General features: G+C 44.6%; 1 long non-coding RNA gene across 1 annotated transcript; it reads left to right on the forward strand.

The window, feature by feature from the left end:
* Positions 1–152: 152 nt before the first annotated feature.
* On the forward strand, positions 153–18095 carry LOC142769269 (uncharacterized). The gene is made up of 5 exons (XR_012885741.1): positions 153–555; positions 3739–4751; positions 6796–6905; positions 8446–8505; positions 16925–18095. It is a non-coding gene; the product is annotated as an uncharacterized LOC142769269 (long non-coding RNA).
* The last annotated feature ends 533 nt before the right edge of the window (positions 18096–18628 follow it).

Below are 18628 nucleotides of genomic sequence, written 5' to 3' on the forward strand. Positions count from 1 at the left end.
CTTGCAGCGCAGCCTCTCCAGATTTGAGGACAAAGAAGGACGCGGCCCAGCGGCGACCTCATTGGAGGATTCTGACCTCGCGACCAGCGGCGCTTCGGGTTGGACGTTTGGGCTGGACCCGGGGCATATAAAAGAAGCCCTGCGGCGCGTCGAGAGAGACCCCCTTTGACAGAGACTCATTTGAGAGTAGAGCTATGTGTTAGAGAGAAGAGCTCGGCTCTTCGAGTCTTTGTCGGCCCCAGTGCCGAATTTGTAACGCCTCTGTATATAAGCTGTACATAAACCTTGTTTAATTCACCGTCGTCTCGTCCGCTCGTCTATCAGCTCTGCGCAGAAGCAGTCGCGAGTTGAGAAACCTACGCTACCATACGGCTGGTGACCTTCCCGGTGGAATTCGAAGCAGTGGCGCCTTCGGGACCGTGTTGGCGTCGCTGTCTTTCGAAACAGTGGTTGCAGCGGTGAGATTTCGAGGCGCCCTTCGTAACGTCGTCGGAGGTGGGCGTCGCAACGGTGGTGGCAGCGGTGGGATCGGCCGGCGTCAGTGACATTGATGCGGTGAGTGCCTGATGTTTTCCCCTTAATTCACCAGACTACTCTAGCTCAGGTTGTAGTAGTTTAGAGAAAGGCTGTGTGAAGCATTGAAGTGAGCTTTGATCGTTTCAAGCCAAGTCGAAGCGCTTTGAAACCAAAGTTAATGCGGAGGGGGTAAACACGGGAGTGTGAAAAATTGCTTGCGCGTCTTGCTAGTTGACTTACAGTGGGTACGACAAGTAAATTGCTAACAGGGGCAAACAGCAAGAGGCTAGTGTGAACGATGGAGAACCTTAAAGTGAAGGAACTCATCGAAATTTGTGAGGAACTCGGCATTACTTTGGGCCGTGCGAAACGAAAGCAAGTGATCCTTGAGATCATGAAGCATGAGGGAGTGTCGGCTGAGGAAGTCGATGAGGCCTGGGTGGATCTCAAAGCACGCCGCGAGGAGGCTGAAAGGCGAGAAGCTCGCGAACGTGAGGAGGCTGAAAGGCGCGAAGCTCGCGAAAAAGCTGAAAGGCGCGAAGCTCGCGAACGTGAAGAAGCTGAAAGGCGCGAAGCTCGCGAACGTGAAGAAGCTGAAAGGCGCGAACGTCGCGAGCGCGAGGAGGCCGAGAGACAGGTGCGCCTCGAGTTGAAACGAATAGAATTGGCAATCCTACAGTGCTCGCAGGCGCCTAGCGTAGCTTCTCCGACGATTCAGCTCAGCGGTTTTAGAGTTCGGGACCAACTGCCACCGTTCATAGTAGGCGAGGACATGGCGAAGTATCTCGTCAAGTTTGAACACGTCTATGAGCGAAACGCTTTGGAGCGGTCTCTTTGGGCGCGGAACCTGTTAGCTCTTCTTCCCGGCGAAGTGTCCGACGCGATAACTTGCTTGTCGAGGGAAGCGTTTGAGAGCTATGACGAGGTTAAGGAAGTGCTCTTAAGACGTTATAAGTTGTCACCCGAGGCTTTCAGGCAAAGGTTCCGGTATGCTAAAAAGGGTAATGAGTCACACGTTGACTTCGCGTTTCGTCTTAAAGCCGATTTAGTTGAATGGCTCAAGGGCGAAGGTGTTTATGACGACCGCGATAAAGTGGTGGAATGCGTTGCATTGGAGCAATTCTACCGCTGCATCGAGGAGGATGTCAAACTTTGGCTGCAGGACAAACTTGGTGAAGTACAGCGAAACAAGGCAGCAGAGTTAGCTGAGGAGTATTATACTCGCCGAAAATTGCATAGCAGGGCAGTGCGCGTGGAAAAGGGTGAAAGGAAAAAGTGCTTTTCAAAGAAACCTGATCAACGGAAACCCGCTCCGTACCGTACTTTCAAGAAGGACCCGTCTCTTACGAAGGACAGTGTAGGGGAAGGGCAAACAGAAGCGGAGAAATCGAGTGAGGTTCCTAAACAACGCACCGATACCACATGGGCATTTGAATCACGGAAGCCGCTAATCTGCTACAACTGCAAAAAGGAAGGGCACATCGCGAGAAACTGTCAGGAAAAGTTTGCCTTCGCAACAATCCGAGAATCAGAAAAAAACATGCAGTTGTTGGAGCCGTATCTCCAAGAAATTAGGGTGAATGATAAAACGTGCCGAGCACTTAGAGACTCAGCGGCAACCATGGACGTTGTCCATCCTTCATTGGTGTCTCCGGGTGACTTTACAGGAGAATGCGCGTGGATCAGGCAAGTCGCCGAGGAGCAGAGTGTTCGCTTACCAATCGCCACGGTTGTCCTTGAAGGCCCGTTCGGTAAGCTTCGCACCGAAGCGGCTGTGTCTGCCGCGCTAAACGATCGTTTTCCTTATCTTTTCTCCAACAACTCAGAGCAGCTTCTCAAAGAGCAGGGCAAATCGTTCTTCCCCAACTTAGCGTGCATGGCCCTCACGCGATCGCAAGCGCGGAAGCTTTCGCGGAAGCTTGACCTTGTTCAATGCGGTGAACTCTCAAGTGACCTTGTCGGCGGCTCAACGGAACCTCACAGAGGAAATTTTCCGCGTGAGTCATGTGAGCAGTCGCGCGAGACCGGCGCGGTTTCCGTAGAAAGAGGAGACGACATGGCGCCATTGAATCAGAGCGAGAGGGCTGCAACGCTCTCGCCTGTAGCGGAAAGTTGGAGCGAGCTGCCGAGAGTTGATCGAGAGACGCTCATTCGAGAGCAACGTGAGGACCTCTCGATTGAAGCGCTAGTGGAAAGCCACAAAAACGCGGCACAAGTGCTGTCGAAGGAGCACTACGAGAAATCGGTGAAGAAGCGTGCTTTTGAAGTAGGAAGTCAGGTAATGCTGCTGCAGCCATCCAAAAGGAACAAGCTCGAGGTTGATTGGGAAGGGCCTGCCAATGTAATATCGAAGCTTCCCGATACGAATTATGAAGTGAAATTAGGAAGGCGGCAGAACAAAACTTACAACTTGATGAAACCCTACGTTCAACATCAAGCGGTCGTAAATCAGCTGTTCAATGCTTCAGAGAAAGAGGAAGCAGAAATTTTTGTTCTTGTGAGGTAATCGAAGGTGGATCGAAAGTAATCTGGGAACAGTTGAGCCTAGAGCCTAGCTTAAGTGAAGTCCAGAAGGAGGACCCGAGAAAGATTGTTTCCGAGATTGGAGACGTGTTTTCGGACCGCCCCGGAAACACGAGGGTGATCGAACACGATATCGAGATAAGCGGTGAGGAATCAATCCGTAGCAAGCCGTATCGTTGTTCCCCTGTGCAACGTCGCAAGTGTGAGCCGCTCTTGGTACCGCATAGGTATCGTCGCCTAAAGTGGCCGGTTACTGAGGTGGAGCCTGATGCTCCAATTGCACAACTTTGACGTTCGCTAAAAAAAAAGGGGGAAAGCCTAACGCTAATCCAGGTGCATTGAGCAGTGCGTTCTAGCTAGTACCTTCCCAACCTTTCGGTTTCTCGCTGGCGATTCGGGGCAAAATTTTGACCTCATCACGACCTGAGCTGAGCGCTCTCGTCCAGAGTGAGCTCAAGGAGCCAACTTTATCTGGTATTCTAATTCGTTCCGTTGTTGTATGAAAAAGAAAATTTGAGCTCTCATTTTAAGAGTTTTGTGTCCCACATGTGCCTCTTGATGTAGAGGGAATGAAATTCCGATAGACACGTAGCTAGGTATATGTTGTACTATACTTTGTCTGGTGTTCTGTCGGGTGACCGAGGGCACTTGCTTGTGTCGTGTGTTGTCTGTTGTCGAACCGTTCTTGACAAGTTGCAGAACCATCGACAAGTGCTGAAGCCAAAGATTGTCAGAAGAGACGAGTGAAGCTGGTCAACAAGTTGTGGCGACAAGCCAGTGCAGCTGGGATCAGTCCTCAAGAATGGGATGTGTTCTCGGAACGGAGTCTGGAGCTGCATTCTCCCCATGGCCCTGGAGGCGAACCTGGAGGGAACTGGCGAACGAGCGCGCCTGTCATCCGAGCCCCGTGGAAGCAGCTCGTATTTTCGGCGCATTGCCTGGCGGCGGGGGTGCTGTTATGCCTGCGAGTCCACAGCGGACGTCCGTGCCTCTGAAAAAGGCCATCTGTGTCAAGGCCAGCCCGCGTCGCCCGCCTGACGCGATCAACAACTCAACGGCGCCTTTCTGGCGTGCACGTGCAGTGAGTCATCTCCGCAAGCGAGCCCGTCGAGTAAACAACTGGCGCCTTCCTGTCTGGCGGGTCTGACGCAATGCCTTGTGACGTCACTCGTCCTTGGGTGCAGCCACCTGCAGCGCAGCCTCTCCAGATTTGAGGAGAAAGAAGGACGCGGCCCAGCGGTGACCTCATTGGAGGATTCTGACCTCGCGACCAGCGGCGCTTCGGGTTGGACGTTTGGGTTGGACCCGGGGCATATAAAAGAAGCCCTGCGGCGCGTCGAGAGAGACCCCCTTTGACAGAGACCCATTTGAGAGTAGAGCTATGTGTTAGAGAGAAGAGCTCGGCTCTTCGAGTCTTTGTCGGCCCCAGTGCCGAATTTGTAACGCCTCTGTATATATGCTGTACATAAACCTTGTTTAACTCACCGTCGTCTCGTCCGCTCGTCTATCAGCTCTGCGCAGAAGCAGTCGCGGGTTGAGAAACCTACGCTACCAAACGGCTGGTGACCTTCCCGGTGGAATTCGAAGCAGTGGCGCCTTCGGGACCGTGTTGGCGTCGCCGTCTTTCGAAACAGTGGTTGCAGCGGTGAGATTTCGAGGCGCCCATCGTAACGTCGTCGGAGGTGGGCGTCGCAACACTCTGTAATCGGAAGGTATGAGCCTTAGTTTCGAAAGTAATGATCATTATCACCAGATCAACTTTTTTGTGTTAATAAATGTTTTATTTTAATAGCGGTAAAGAGTTCGTTTGGCAGAAATGCCGATGTGGGCATTGATGTTGGCATGGACATCGTTTTTGTGAGCGAAAAATAATTTTGTGCGACTAAAAATACAGCGTATTGTGTTACAGAGACATCAAAAAAGATGCAAATAAAATAAATAACAAAAATTTTAGGTATGAGCCAGGGTTTTTCCCGAGTCGTTTAGGTGACAAGTGGATATTGTACCACACAGCCAAGCCTCTATTGTTTTGTTTCTTTCACGCTGCTTATTAAATTGTGCGCTAGAATGAACATGAAATGACAATTAGTTAAATGGATCCTGAGTACCATAACACAGCGCCAATAAGCACTCTTATGTTACTGAGGAAACACTCGACGATTGAGGAAGCTCATTAGAGCAGGGATAGTTTTTCAAATCAAGTTATGCAAAAAAGGTGGCAAGGCCAAGGACGTCCCCAAAATGGGGTACTTCTTACCAAGACGGGGTGCACACAGTCCGGTATAAGGACGATTTCATCATGAATGTCCTTTAGGTGAACAGCCACCCTAATAAATTATGTGTTCCGAAAAATGGTGGGTCTACCGCCAGGCCTCTACTTGTGAATACAGTGAAACTAAGTTTCTCAGCTTCGAAATGCGTTGAAAGTGATGTTCTTGCTTTACTGAACACACACATTTTATATACATATGCTTCACATTATAACATGAAATATTGCTGTGAAATGCGTGGTACAAGCGTACATTGCCATCGGGTGTCAGAACATGGGATTATCACAGTTTGAAGCTTGTCACCCACTACAGAAGGCGCACACACTACTGCACGCTTAAGGCCATGTAGTTGGTATATATGCAGTTCGAACAGATTTTGCAGACTAGACCTTTTATGTTCAAACTAGAAGCAGGTTATCACTAGTGCGTTCAACTTTTAAAGGCGAAGCTTTAGGACGCCTCAAATTTTTATTCTATAACCTCCATTACTGAGAAAGGTCACACGATCTCATAAGACCATTTTTTCGCCTATTCTTTAATGCTGGTGTGAGCCACGAGAGGAGGTGGACAATAATAGGATCATGTTTTTTCCCTTGAGGTATCGCCTATGTCCCATATAATTCTTTAATTTTTTATATACTCTACATGACCAAATAGTTCCCTTTTCGTCGTCTCTTTGGTGAAGCTTTCCCTCTTTAGAATGATCGCCGACTTCGTGGCCTGTCCCTGGCAGTAATTATTAATCAAATTTCATGGCTCAGGCAAGTAAGCTAGCAAGCTCCCACGTGTGAGCTTGCCAAACGTTTCTTGACATTTGCAATGCAGAAACATGGTGAACATTTTGTGTCTTTTAGGATCACCCAGTTTATTGAATCTTTGCCTTGTATGGGAGCCAAGAAGGAGGATAACAAGAATAAACGCTAGGTACCTATTACTGACAAAAAAGCATTTGGTTTTGTACACTTGAGTAAACATTAAAACTGAATTCTAAAATTTCTTTTGTTTATTAAAACTCCTATAATATTGTGAAATTGCATAAGAACTTATCACTGACTTCACGGCCAATTCCCCACTGTGGGTATGAGCCACAAGAGAACAAAAACAAGAAGAAGAAGAAGTGCTCATTTATGCCGTCAGGATTGTTATGAGCCTGGGTTCTCGAAGTACCTTGCAGGTAAATTGCGTAATTCTTTTAGTATCTTTTCATAATAGGGTGACCCAGCCGTCGTGGCTAATAGCCGGGATAATGGTCGTGGATCAACGCAGAAAAATGTTAATGAGATGCGGCTGCGTCTTGTGAGGTCTATTCTTCTGTGTGCGTAGATGCACACAGTCATGTGCAGTTTACCGTAAAAATAATTCTGCTCGCTTCCACTAGGCGCGCTGCGATTGTTTGTTCTCTATTGAACTTGGAGAAACAATTTGAGTGAAAAATGTTGAAAATGGACTTGGTTGCTTTTTTCAAGTTCTTATCTCTCTCGAACAGCAGGCCGTTCTGCCACGTACGCGTCCTGCAACGAACTGCAGGAGCAACTGTTGATCCAGTGAGCCATATCTGTTGATTGCAAAGATTACCGCAGAGAAACATGGAGATGCGTAAGCTGTAATTTTTTTTTTCTATTAGAAATATAACTGGTGATCTTGAAGACAAGCATGTGCAGGCGTTTGTGCGCAGCCCTGTATGCGGCCCGAGAAAAGTGGCGATGACACAAGACTAAATTTGTCCGCGCAAACAGGATGTTCTAACAGAAATATTTAGGCAGCAACACTTGAAAGGTTGTTGTAGAGAAATGCGAAATCTCGGTCAGTATCTCCGAGGCCCGACAAAACCATAACTAGGCCAGAGCTACATGCCTTATAAGGAAGCGAATGAAATGTTTAGGAAATACCGCCAGCATTTGAATGCTTTAAAAAATACCGCTTTGTAAAAGCGGAACCTTTAGTACTCTTCATGGAATAGACCTCGAACATGATTAAGACAATGAGAGCATTCGAGCAAAACTGACACAAGCAACTCGTGCGGGGTTTCGGCCCAGTTGTAAATATTCTGCACATTGTCCTACCCTTGCCTCTCTTTTCCGAAAAAAATACATGCACTTTTCACCTGGCTAGAAATTCGCCTAGCTCATTCGAGCCAGTGCGTTAAAAGGCATGGCGCGTTTCCAGAATCACGACAGTTTGCGCCGTGTTTTTTTCCACAAGCACACCATTGGCGAGGTGAATGTTGTGTTATGACTTGCCAGACTGGTGACCAGTCTAACTTTCTTTACGATTGCTTTACGCTACCCCATAATTTAACGTAGTGGTGAGTCATTTGTTCAGCAATTAGCGCTGAATTGGCAATGACTGTCCTCACTTCTATATAAAAGCATCATGCTATTATTTCGGTGTTCCAGAGAAACTCCGTAAGCTAGGTATCAATGCTAAACAATGTTCGCAGTCACGTTAAGTTACACACGTAAATGAAAATAGATGCATTTATTTGCGAGCGAAAGGCCCTCTACTATTTGTAACTACCTATCTATCTATAGAGCCCCATATGTCCAGGCGCTAATACAGTCGTCTGCTTCGCTTGACACATCAAAATTTGGATTGGAGGTCATAAGTGCTTGGGGAACACAATGAACAGGTCGTTATACTGGTTGCGTTATACGTTCGTCGCATACATCGTAAACGTATTGCTTTTAGTTTCTTGGTGCACATACCATAGCCAAAAAATGCGGGTATGAGGGGAGGGTGATTCACAGTTACTATCAAGCCATTAATAGGGATTACCGACTGTGAAGAATATTGTCGCAAACGCATCACGAACATTGCATCTCCGAAAATGTGGGGCTGGTATCGAAAGCATTGTCGGTTTAGGGAAAAATTGAAGAGACGGCAAAAAGACTGTGAGAGCTAGATTTGAACCAAGGAATTATGCGTAACACTCAAGTAATCTACTACACAGCTACGTCAGATCTTCAAGGTGCTTAGGAATAAGATCCCATAATGACTTAGTAGAGGGAGGCTTTGCGTTAGTCGTGCTGCACTTGACTCAAAGCAACTAAATATCGGTGTACACTCACACACTGGTTCACATGACTTTTACTCGCAGATCGACAAGAATTTAGCAAACTTATTCCTTCTGTTTCAGATGAGACGTCACTCGTTCAACGTTTCCCGCCGCCCTCCCGGCCAGCTACTGTGCTCCTGTGTAAGTGTTCTCATCTTCATTTTGAAGTGCTTGAACTGATAGGCAAATTTTAAAAATTAATACGTAAATCTCAAATTTTGAACAATGCAAAGAGTCGGAACGCAAGTGGGTCTTAAAGGCCTATTTCACAACCTCAACAAAAAGAAGAAGCAAAACGCAAACAACGAAAATATTTAAAAAACCAGAAAGCGCCACAGTTTCAAGCAGTTGTGTTCCTACTACACAAACCAGCCATAAAAATTTACCCACTATGCACGCATGACGAAAGCGTAGCACGTCAAGGCCCCATGCTATAATGCATTTAATATTGTGGTAGTAACGCTTGTTTTGACTTTTTAACTCGCATGCAAACAAAGTTTGACATTCTAGTATATATACGTAAGTACTAAGAGTTTCATTCTCAGACTTCAGCAAAAAATCCCAAGGCTAATGGAGTTAAAGCAAGCTTCAGTAAAACAGTAGACATGTCAATGACAACGTGATGAGAATGTCTGTTTTTAAATTTCTGATTGGCGACGTATTATCATTAAGAAGCCCAGAATTCTCCCAAAAGACTCGTTTTTTAAAGATGATAGTCTTTTTGGGGAACCTCCACGCAAACATTGTGATCTGTCTGTCTGTCTGTCTGTCTGTCTGTCTGTCTGTCTGTTTGTTCACTCTTAACAGCACAGGGTACTTGGAACGGCCAACACCATCCGCAGTGCCCACCAATGTTGCTTAAGATTTAGCATTCATGCTTGTGCAATTGTCAATTAAAAACCTATTGTTGCGCTTGTTTGGGGAACCATAAGAACACGTATATATTCTGCACGTGCGTCTTTTACTAGAAAAGGCATACATAAGTAATTTTAAGGCCTGTAGCGCTTATCACGCTGCGCTGACCATGCAACGCTGGCACGAAAAGGCGAGTGTTTCCCACGCTTCGCTATGACTAGATGGTGATGGAACCTACCCGTCGCCTTGCGATCTACACCTTATCACCTCTGAGACGGGTGCGCACACCCGTCTCAGAGCCACGCGCTTCGTTTTCAAAAAAAAACGGCCAGATGACGTTTATGTCTTTCGTGCGACGTGACTTGATGCGCTCGTTTGCCTCTGCTGCACGCTTGAGGCACTCTAACGCAGTGCCTTCAGAATACCATTAACAGATTTTCTTGCGCAGAACATCAAATAATTGTTTTGTTCGCTCTCTCCACACGCAAGACTATCGTCTTTCGACGACAATTGCAGATTACCATGCAGATACCGGGCCAATTATTTTTAAGCGTTCTCAAGCTACCATCAACTATGTTTGATTCTCGACTGTGCTCTTTCATGCACAGCTATGCTAAGTTTTCTTTACACGTTGTTATAAACACACGTTAAGGAACACAGCGGAAACAAGTTGCAAAAAAATGTGCATATCTTTGCAGAAAATGTGTCGGACAAGTATCGTCTTCTACGGCAATTTACTATGCATTACTGTAAAGGAATCAACGGCTAAATTCAAAACATTGGCAGAAACATGTACATTCTGCTCAAGCACTGACGTTTCAACCTGTGGATGCTACATTTCTTTCGAGCAATGACAGATAAGCAGTGTCTCAATAGCGCAAACAATTCCCTCCAAAATAAGGTCATAATTATTACATTATGTCATGTTTGCGTTTATGTGTTTGTGTGTTTTATAAGTTTATGTCATGCTTGCTTTTTTTATGCAGCCTCACAAGTCCGCGAGCCGTAAGCAATTGTTTTGCCAAGCTGATTTTTCTTTTCAGTTCTAGAGATGCAGGATACATCCAGAGTTTGTCGGGACAACATCGCTAGCAGCGTACTAGTAGGTTTTTCTTGCGGTCACTTGTTTGTGATTTCTTGACGCAAAGGCTCTCACAGTAATGTGTGAACAATGACAGCTGTCTTTATTAAAGTTTAGGACAGAATGCAGTATTCTCGACTTAGTATTTTCAGGAACTGTAAACAGTAGTAAGCGTACAAATGCCCATCTGCTGTAACCACGAAGCTCGTAGCCACAAAGGTCCACCTGTACCACCGTCCGGCTTTAAACCAGCTGATTGAAGAAACAGAAAGAGTAAACGTAAAGATATCTCAACGCAATGGAAGCTGTCGAGACGACAATGGTTTTCAAAATGTCCTGCCCGGATTCATCAGGTATTATTTCAGAAGTATCAACAGTTAATGCACTGCAGCAGCATTATTTATTTAAAGTACAATTATTTTGTGATCATTTTATTGCTTCAGTGCATGAATCCTTGTCTTAATTGAAAAAACTCTTGGTAACGTTTTCATTGGTGCTTGCGTATGAGGCAACGAGTTCGCAAGTCATCTTTTGCTTATTCAAATATTCTTTGAAATGATCTGGATATATAAATAAAACCAGTGCAGTTGTTCTCACATGACCTGATTGCTGATCGCTAAACTAGCAACGTTTACGGCATTTGTCTCAAGTAAGCTACGTTAAGTTACTTCTTGCAATTTTCGGCCATTTCCGTATTTTCAACTCGGTAACACCACATACAAAAGCGGCTCTAGCAGAACCATTCGTTACGCAGGTGTTCATGCATTGCACTTGGAGTTTTCCTAAACACATGCGTAACCAGAGTTCTGGGTACCCGAGTTTTTGTCACTGCTTGCGAGTAGACCACCAAAGTTTTCATCATCAACTCGTAAGCATCGACTACCGTGTTTATGAGCGCAGTTTATCGGAGCGCAGTGGATCAACAAAAAAGATGTTAGAAGACGCTTGAGCATCGCCTTTGAGAGCAAGCAGCGACACCTCTTTCAAGCCCCGTTATCAGCACATTCCCTATCGGCAGCCTTGTTTCCACTCTTGTTGATCGCAAATTAAGGACTGCCTACGCGAGTAAACTCATCGGTTTAAAAATATCCTAGAATGTATTGTTGAGAAGTTGACAGGTTCCCCTAAGCCATATTTCTTGACTTTTCGAATTGAAGTGCCCACCAATCATCCATAAGCCAACGCACGAACGACCGTAACTGCTCACTAAGTCGGTGCTCTTGCAGCTGATGATTCCCAAATACCCCAGCGCGTTTTTCACGTGTGTTGACGTCTGGTGCAATTCAAGCCTGAAGATAATAAAGAAATTCCCGTTTTGCATGAAGATGCATGCATATAGGGAAATTCTTATAGGTTGTTTTTTCGCCAATAGTTCTAAGAAACGGTCATGCCAGGTCGTGAAAAACCAGTCTGGCACGCAGGCCACCAGGCTTTTAGTACCGCTTTGAGTAAACTGATTTACTTATTTTTATTTGCATGTATATCTAGAATACGCTCTCGGACAGCGCAGGTATTTTTCACTGACAAGAAGCCAAGCCGATGCCAGCAGCGTTTTTTTCCGCAATATATACGAGCTCGTTAATGTTGCGAAGTTATTACAGGTTGTGGTGAGATGTGCAGTTTTGTGCACCTGTGTTCTACTCGGCTGATGCGGAAACCAGACAATGCCCCAAATTGTTTCGCACACCGTTACGTCAGCCGTTGCTTTCTTTTCTGAGTGATACCATCCGTTTATTAAAAAAGAAACTATCGCATGGTCGCGCATTAAGTCGATACAATATGTGTTATACACCCGCTCATGATATTACTTGTGTAATGAGAGAAGTACCTAAATGAAAGGCTGGTTTCGTTGATGTCGTATAACAACCCGGCACTCAAAAGCTGCAACGTAATGTTTATTTCACGCATGCGCGTATTCTCGTTCGTTTTGTTGGTGTGCTCTGTCACCCGCCACGTATCAACTCGGCCGTCAACGCTCGCGCTTTCAAGGTAAAAAGAAAAATAAAAGGGTGTACACGTTCGGATATCACTCACACATTGCTAGTGAACTTTAGTGGTGTCTCGTAGCCAGTCATCCCCAAAACAAGGCAACAGATTGCTCTTCACCTAAACCATCAGTGAAGCACCAGTCGACTTTTCACGACACATAGCTTGTTATATATTGCACCAACAAGAATATAAAATAGCCACACCTAACTAACATAACCTGTCGATTCAATGTTTAAGCTTGAGAAAATGGCTGCTATAAAAGTAGTAAGTGTCCTTGCGACGCTTACAGTAAGTTGCTACATGTGTCTTCCGATTAGATAACGGATTCTTGCCTATGGCTTCGGAATTCATAAATCGTGTCCATCTCACATGTATTTCATTCTTACCCTGCCGCCTTCCCCAACGAAGTTTTACATCATGAATGGCTGGAAATGTTCTGCTGGGAAAAATTTCACATTACAAGGTCTCTTTGTAAGCTACATGAGCTAAGTATTTACATTGTAATGAATACCTGCGGATGATGGAGTCCTGGAAAGTTTGTAGAGGTTATTTGTACTGTATTCTGAATGTGTTGTAGTTTGTGTAACGCGAGTCTGAATAAAGTAAAGTTAACAAGAAGAGAACTTGCAGCTTTCGTGTACGATACTTCGAGCGTAGCATCTTCTTTGCTGCTCAAGAGGTAATTCTCCGTTGCGTCCACATCGCCTCATTTGCGTATGTGCAAATACTTATCCTTCCTTGTCCCTTAGTGCATACATCTGGTTTCCACGTATCTCAAGTTTTTTCTTCACTGCTTCGACGCTTCCTCCGTTCTTCAAGGTATATTCAATTCTCTCCATGTCATACTTTCTTACAACGGATACCTCACGCTTATTAATCAACTTTGAAAGCTCTATGAACTCGAATTTGTGTGTTGTACTTGAGGCTTTCATGCTTTGACGCTTTTAATGAGATTCTTCGTTTCCTGGGAAAGCTGGCCAGTGTCCTGTCTTACTACCCTGCCTCCAACTTCAACTGCACACTCCATAATGTTACTCGTCAGATTATCATTCATTGTATCTATGCTAAGGTTGCTTTCCTCACTAAGAGCCGAGTACCTGTTCTGAAGCGAGACTCTGAATTCCTGTACTTTCCCTCTCAGTGTTAGCTCATTGATTGGCTTCTTGCGTATGAGTTTCTGTCGTTCCTTTTTCAAGTCTAGGTGAATTCGAGACCGTACCATTCTATGGTCACTGCATCGTACCTTGCCGAGCACTTCCACATGCTGCACGATGCCAGGGTGTGCACTCAGTATAAAGTATATTTCGTTCTTATTTTCGCCATTAGGGCTCCGTGATGTCCACTTACGGTTCCCTTGCATTTGGTAGAAGGTATTAAAAATGCGTGAATTATTGCGTCCTGCGAATTCTACTAGTAGCTCCCCTCTGGAATTTCTAGTACCGATGCTATAGTCTCCTACTGCCTGGTCTCCAGCCTGTTTCTTCCCTACTTTTGCATTGAAGTCTCTCATCAGTATAGTAAACTGTGTTTTTACCTTACTCATTGCCGATTCCACGTCTTCATAGAAGCTTTCAGCTGACGCGTCATCATGGCTGGACGTAGGTGCATAAGCCTGTACGACGTTCATCTTGTATCTCTTATTGAGTTTATTTGCAATACCTACCACTCTTTTACTAATGCTATAGTATTCCTCAATGTTGGCAGCTATGTTTTTGTGGATAAAGAACCCCACTCTCAGTTATCTTCTTTCAGCCAAGTCCCGATAATAAAGGACGTGCCCATTCCGTAGCACTGTATAGGCCTCATCTGTCCTCCTAACCTCACTGAGCCTTATTACATTCTAATTAATGCCCTCTAGCACTTCAAATAGTACAGCTACATTTCCCTCCCTAGATAAGGTTCTAGCGTTAAACATTCCCAAGTTCGGGTTCCCAATGGCGGCCTGTCCGGATCCAGAGATTCTTAGCACCCCCTGCTGCGTTGAAGATCTGATCACAGATCTACTGCGATGCAGACCTGAATTTTATCATCCTATCCATATTGGTAGTTTTTTTCCCTTCCTTGCACTGAGGTACAACTAAGGCAAAGTAAGTACTACTATGGATAGGATAGTAAAATTAGCGGAGGGGTTTTACACAGATTTGTACAGTAGCCAGCGCAAGTACGACCTTAATATAAGAACTAACAGTAACTCAGATGAGACTCCACGAGTAATGATAGAGGTCAGAAAAGCCTTGGAGAGCGTGAAAAGAAGCAAAGCTGCTGGTGAGGATCAGGTAACATCAAATTTGCTGAAAGATGGAGAACAGATTGTGTTAGAAAAACTAGCGACCCTGTTTACGAGGTGTCTCTTGACTGGAAGAGTACCAGAGACTAGGGAGAATGCTAACACCATCCAAATACATAAGAAAGGAGATGACAAAGGCTCGAAGAATCACGGGCCAATCAACTTGCTCTCCGTTCTATACAAGGTTAAAAAGGTAATTTCTAGCAGAATTAAGACAACATTAGAATTCAATCAACCAAAAGAACAAGCAGGGTTTCGAACAGGCTACTCAACAATCGACCACATTTACACTATCAATCAGGTATACAAAAACAAGCATACATAAACATGGTAGAAGAAATCTGTGGGCATCAGCTGCTACCATAGTGCTTCATAAAAAATCTACAGATTATCAATCAAGAAGGGTGTAATGCTGAGGGATACCATTTCCTTGATGCCATTTACCGCGTGCTTACAAGAGGTCTTCAGAGGCCTAGAATCATGAGATTTAGGGAAAATAGTTAAAGGGGAGTACCTTAGTAACATATGCTTCACCGACGACATTGGACTGGTGAGTAAGTCAGGGGACGAATTGCAACTCATGATTACGGAGTTAAGACAAGGAGAACAGAAAGGTAGGCCTTAGAGTTAATCTGTAGAAAACAAAAGTAATGTACAAAAACCTTGGAAGAGAACAGCGCTTCGAGATAGGTAATTGTGCACTAGAAGTTATAAGAGACTATGTCTACTTAGGTCAGGTAATAATTACCACGGAGCCGCATCATGAGATTCAAGTAACTGGAATAATAAGATTGGTGTGGAGCACCATTGGCAAACACTCTCAAATCTTGACAGGTAGATTGCCACTATCCTTCAAGAGCAAGGTATGTAACATATGCATATTGCCGGTATTTAACCACAGATAAGACACTTGGAGGCTTACAGAGAGGGTTCAGCTTAAATTGAGGACGACGCAGTGAGCGATCGAAAGGAAAATGGTAGGTGTAACCTTAAGAGACAAGAAGAGAGCAAAATGTATCAGGGAACAAACTGGTGTTAAGGATGTTGAAGTTAAAATCAAAAACAGAAAATGAAAATTGGCTTGGCATATAGTGCTTAGACAGGATAACAGCTGGTCATTAAAGGTTACTAGCTGGATAGCCAGAGAAGGCAAGTGGGTTAGGGGCAGACAGAAGGTTAGGTCGGCAAATGAGATTAAGAAGTTTGCGGGTATAAATTGGCAGCAGCAAGCAGAGGACCGAGTTGACTGGCGGAACATGGGAGAGGCCTTTGTCCTGCAAAGAATATAGTCAGACTTTGTATTTTTCAAGGTGAAAAAGTCTGAGAGCTTTATTCTCTTCCGCATTAAATGAAAAACCATGTGAAAGGAATAAGAAACCAAATAGTAATCCCTATTTTGACGCAGTGTCACGATAAATTTTTCTAGCGTTACATTTATCTAGCCACAGGCCTGGGCCTCCGCAGTAATATCTGATCGCAATAGTTCTGAGACACATATAATGAACTAGTTCACTTGAAAGAACCATGGCGGGATTATGCGGTGAGCACCATTTTTCGGAAGCGTTAAAGTGCCCCTTTAAGTCAAACTTCACACTTAAAGGGGTCCTGCGATACTTTTTGAGCATAGCCAGAAAACGCTGCAGATAGGTAGCAGCGGCTCCCGATAACATTCGAGCCAAATAATTCACAATCAATTATCAAAGTCAGCTAAAAATTTCTGTCTCTTCTCTCGACAAACCACGTTATATGCCCAAAAAGCACACGTCAATGACCTATCTATCAGCCATTGGTAGATGTGAACATGGTGCGCTCGCTCGTTACAGAGATCAGCGTGGGAGGTCGTTACTTGTCCACACGTGCGCGCGCGATCACACTGAAAAAGCCATGTTTTTGAAGAAAAAATGCTGAAAGTCGCGAAGCGTGCGTGACGTTTTTCTGTTGCCCTGCAACTCCTCCCTGCTTAGCTTTCAGAGCTTTTGTTGGGACGAGAGATGATATAACACAATTTTAGCATGCGATAAGCCATTGCAACTCCACTCGCACTGGCGATGAATTGGTGAGGTAATATGCTCTTCCAGTGAATTCGTTCCAGAGTTACTTGAAAAAGTGTTTCAGGGCGCCTTTAACTTGACTGACCACAGTGCAATTGCTTGACTGAAAAAGGCTCGGCTGTTCTCACGAACTGATGCCGGTTATTGCTCAAATGCAGCTGAAATTATTGTCGAAAGGTGAATATGCCATCAACATTCTCAAATAAAGGTGGATTTCGAAGTGAAGGAATGTTCTAGAACACGCGAGTTCGTACACTTGCTGAAAAAAAAAAGAACGTGAAATAAACGTTTTTGCAGAGTGTCTCAAAGAAGAGCAATCTTGTTGGTAACTGTCGCCTGCGTGTGCCTAGGAGTCCTGATGTGCCTTCTGATTGTACTCGCCTTTGCTACAACCGATACCGGTGAGCTATTTTCTCACTACTTAAATGAAATGCACAATGCTGATCACGTTACCAAGAACACGTAAAAACCTCTTTACAACAGCTATTATTCATGACTATATTCAAAGATTTTTCTTCAGTAGCTTGATTTGCGTAGTATGCCGTTACCCTTAGCGCTTACGATGCTGTGTCTGTAAGACTAAGTAATCTTTTCTCTGCTCAAGCAATCGTTATTTTTTTCTCTGCTCGGCTCTCAACAGTTTAGTTGTGTTTGGACATGTCTGAATGCCTTTTGAATGCAAAAGAAAGTCTTACTGGGATTGTTTGTGGCTTAAAGTTACGCAAAAAGATTATCAAACGCCTGGAATGTTTTCCAGGCGGTTTGGGACAGCGTATACTCCGAAGAGAGTGAACCCTTCGGGTTACCTCGCGAAGCGCTACATTTTCAAGCAGCGCCTGGACGACTTTAAGCAGGAACAAATATGTGGCATTATCCATACCTACGAGAATTCATTTCTTCGTGGCATAACTCTCCTGTGGATGTTTCCTATGAATGTGACTACATTACCAGGAAAGCGCGAAATTTATTTGCTCCTTATGTTTCAGCGTGAATAAAACAGAGAAAACTTTGAGGTACACTTACTACTGGACACAGAACGCGATGATGCAAACAAAGCACACGGACCAAGTAAAAGCCTAACAAAATTGGCGTGTCGGCTTCCTTATGAAAACGTTCACAAACCTTTCAATTAAAATGCTGTTTCTGCTTCCGTACGCAAACCTTGTGCAATTTGTATTGAAATAAAACAACGTTTCAGCTTCCATATGGTAGTCTTCCTCAAAATATCTTGAAAGAAAACGGCATTTGCGCTTGCCTAAGGAAGCCTTCTTCACAATTTATTAAAAGAAAACGACGTTTCGGCTACCATACAAAAAGCTCGTGGAAGGTCTCCTAAAATGAAACATCGTTTCTTCTTCCACACTAATACTATATTCACAATATCTTCGAAGAATTCCACGTTTCGGCTTTTGTACAGAAGCTAGGATCTGCGAAAACCAGTGACCTAGTCGAAGGGGGCAACCACTTGTTCCGACCTCAAAATATCTGCAGTGTGTTGCAAAAGGAGAGTATGCATTGACTGTTTTTCAGGACGTACATATATTAATGCATTGCACTGCAGAAATTGCAATGGCAGATCATTTATTCCCATCTTCGCCGAAGCCACGGCTTTGTGCAGACTCTGGATACCTTATCCAGAGAAATCATAAAAACATTCTACATGAAAAAATGCCCATTCCACCAAGAGCAAATTAATAAATGCGATAGCAGAAAATTCAAATGTCACAGGAAGAAAATAAAATAGCTAGAAGGTTTATGGTCGCTGCTCAAACACAAACAAAGGCAAAGAAAAAAACGCCCAGGCATGGGGAGGAGGTGCGTGAGTAGTCCCATTTGTTACTTAGACTTACTCTTATTTTGGCTGTTCTAGCTAGGAAATCATTCCTCTCGCGAACACTATTGCTGCAGCAAACAAAATGACATTCGCTCGGTTGGTAGCTTTCACGCAAGCCTAGGGGTGAGCGCACTGCTAGCGTTCACTGTTGTCGTTGATTCTGATCA

The sequence above is a fragment of the Rhipicephalus microplus genome, chromosome 8 (genome assembly GCF_043290135.1).
Source record: "Rhipicephalus microplus isolate Deutch F79 chromosome 8, USDA_Rmic, whole genome shotgun sequence".
NCBI classification, from domain to species: Eukaryota; Metazoa; Arthropoda; class Arachnida; order Ixodida; family Ixodidae; genus Rhipicephalus; species Rhipicephalus microplus.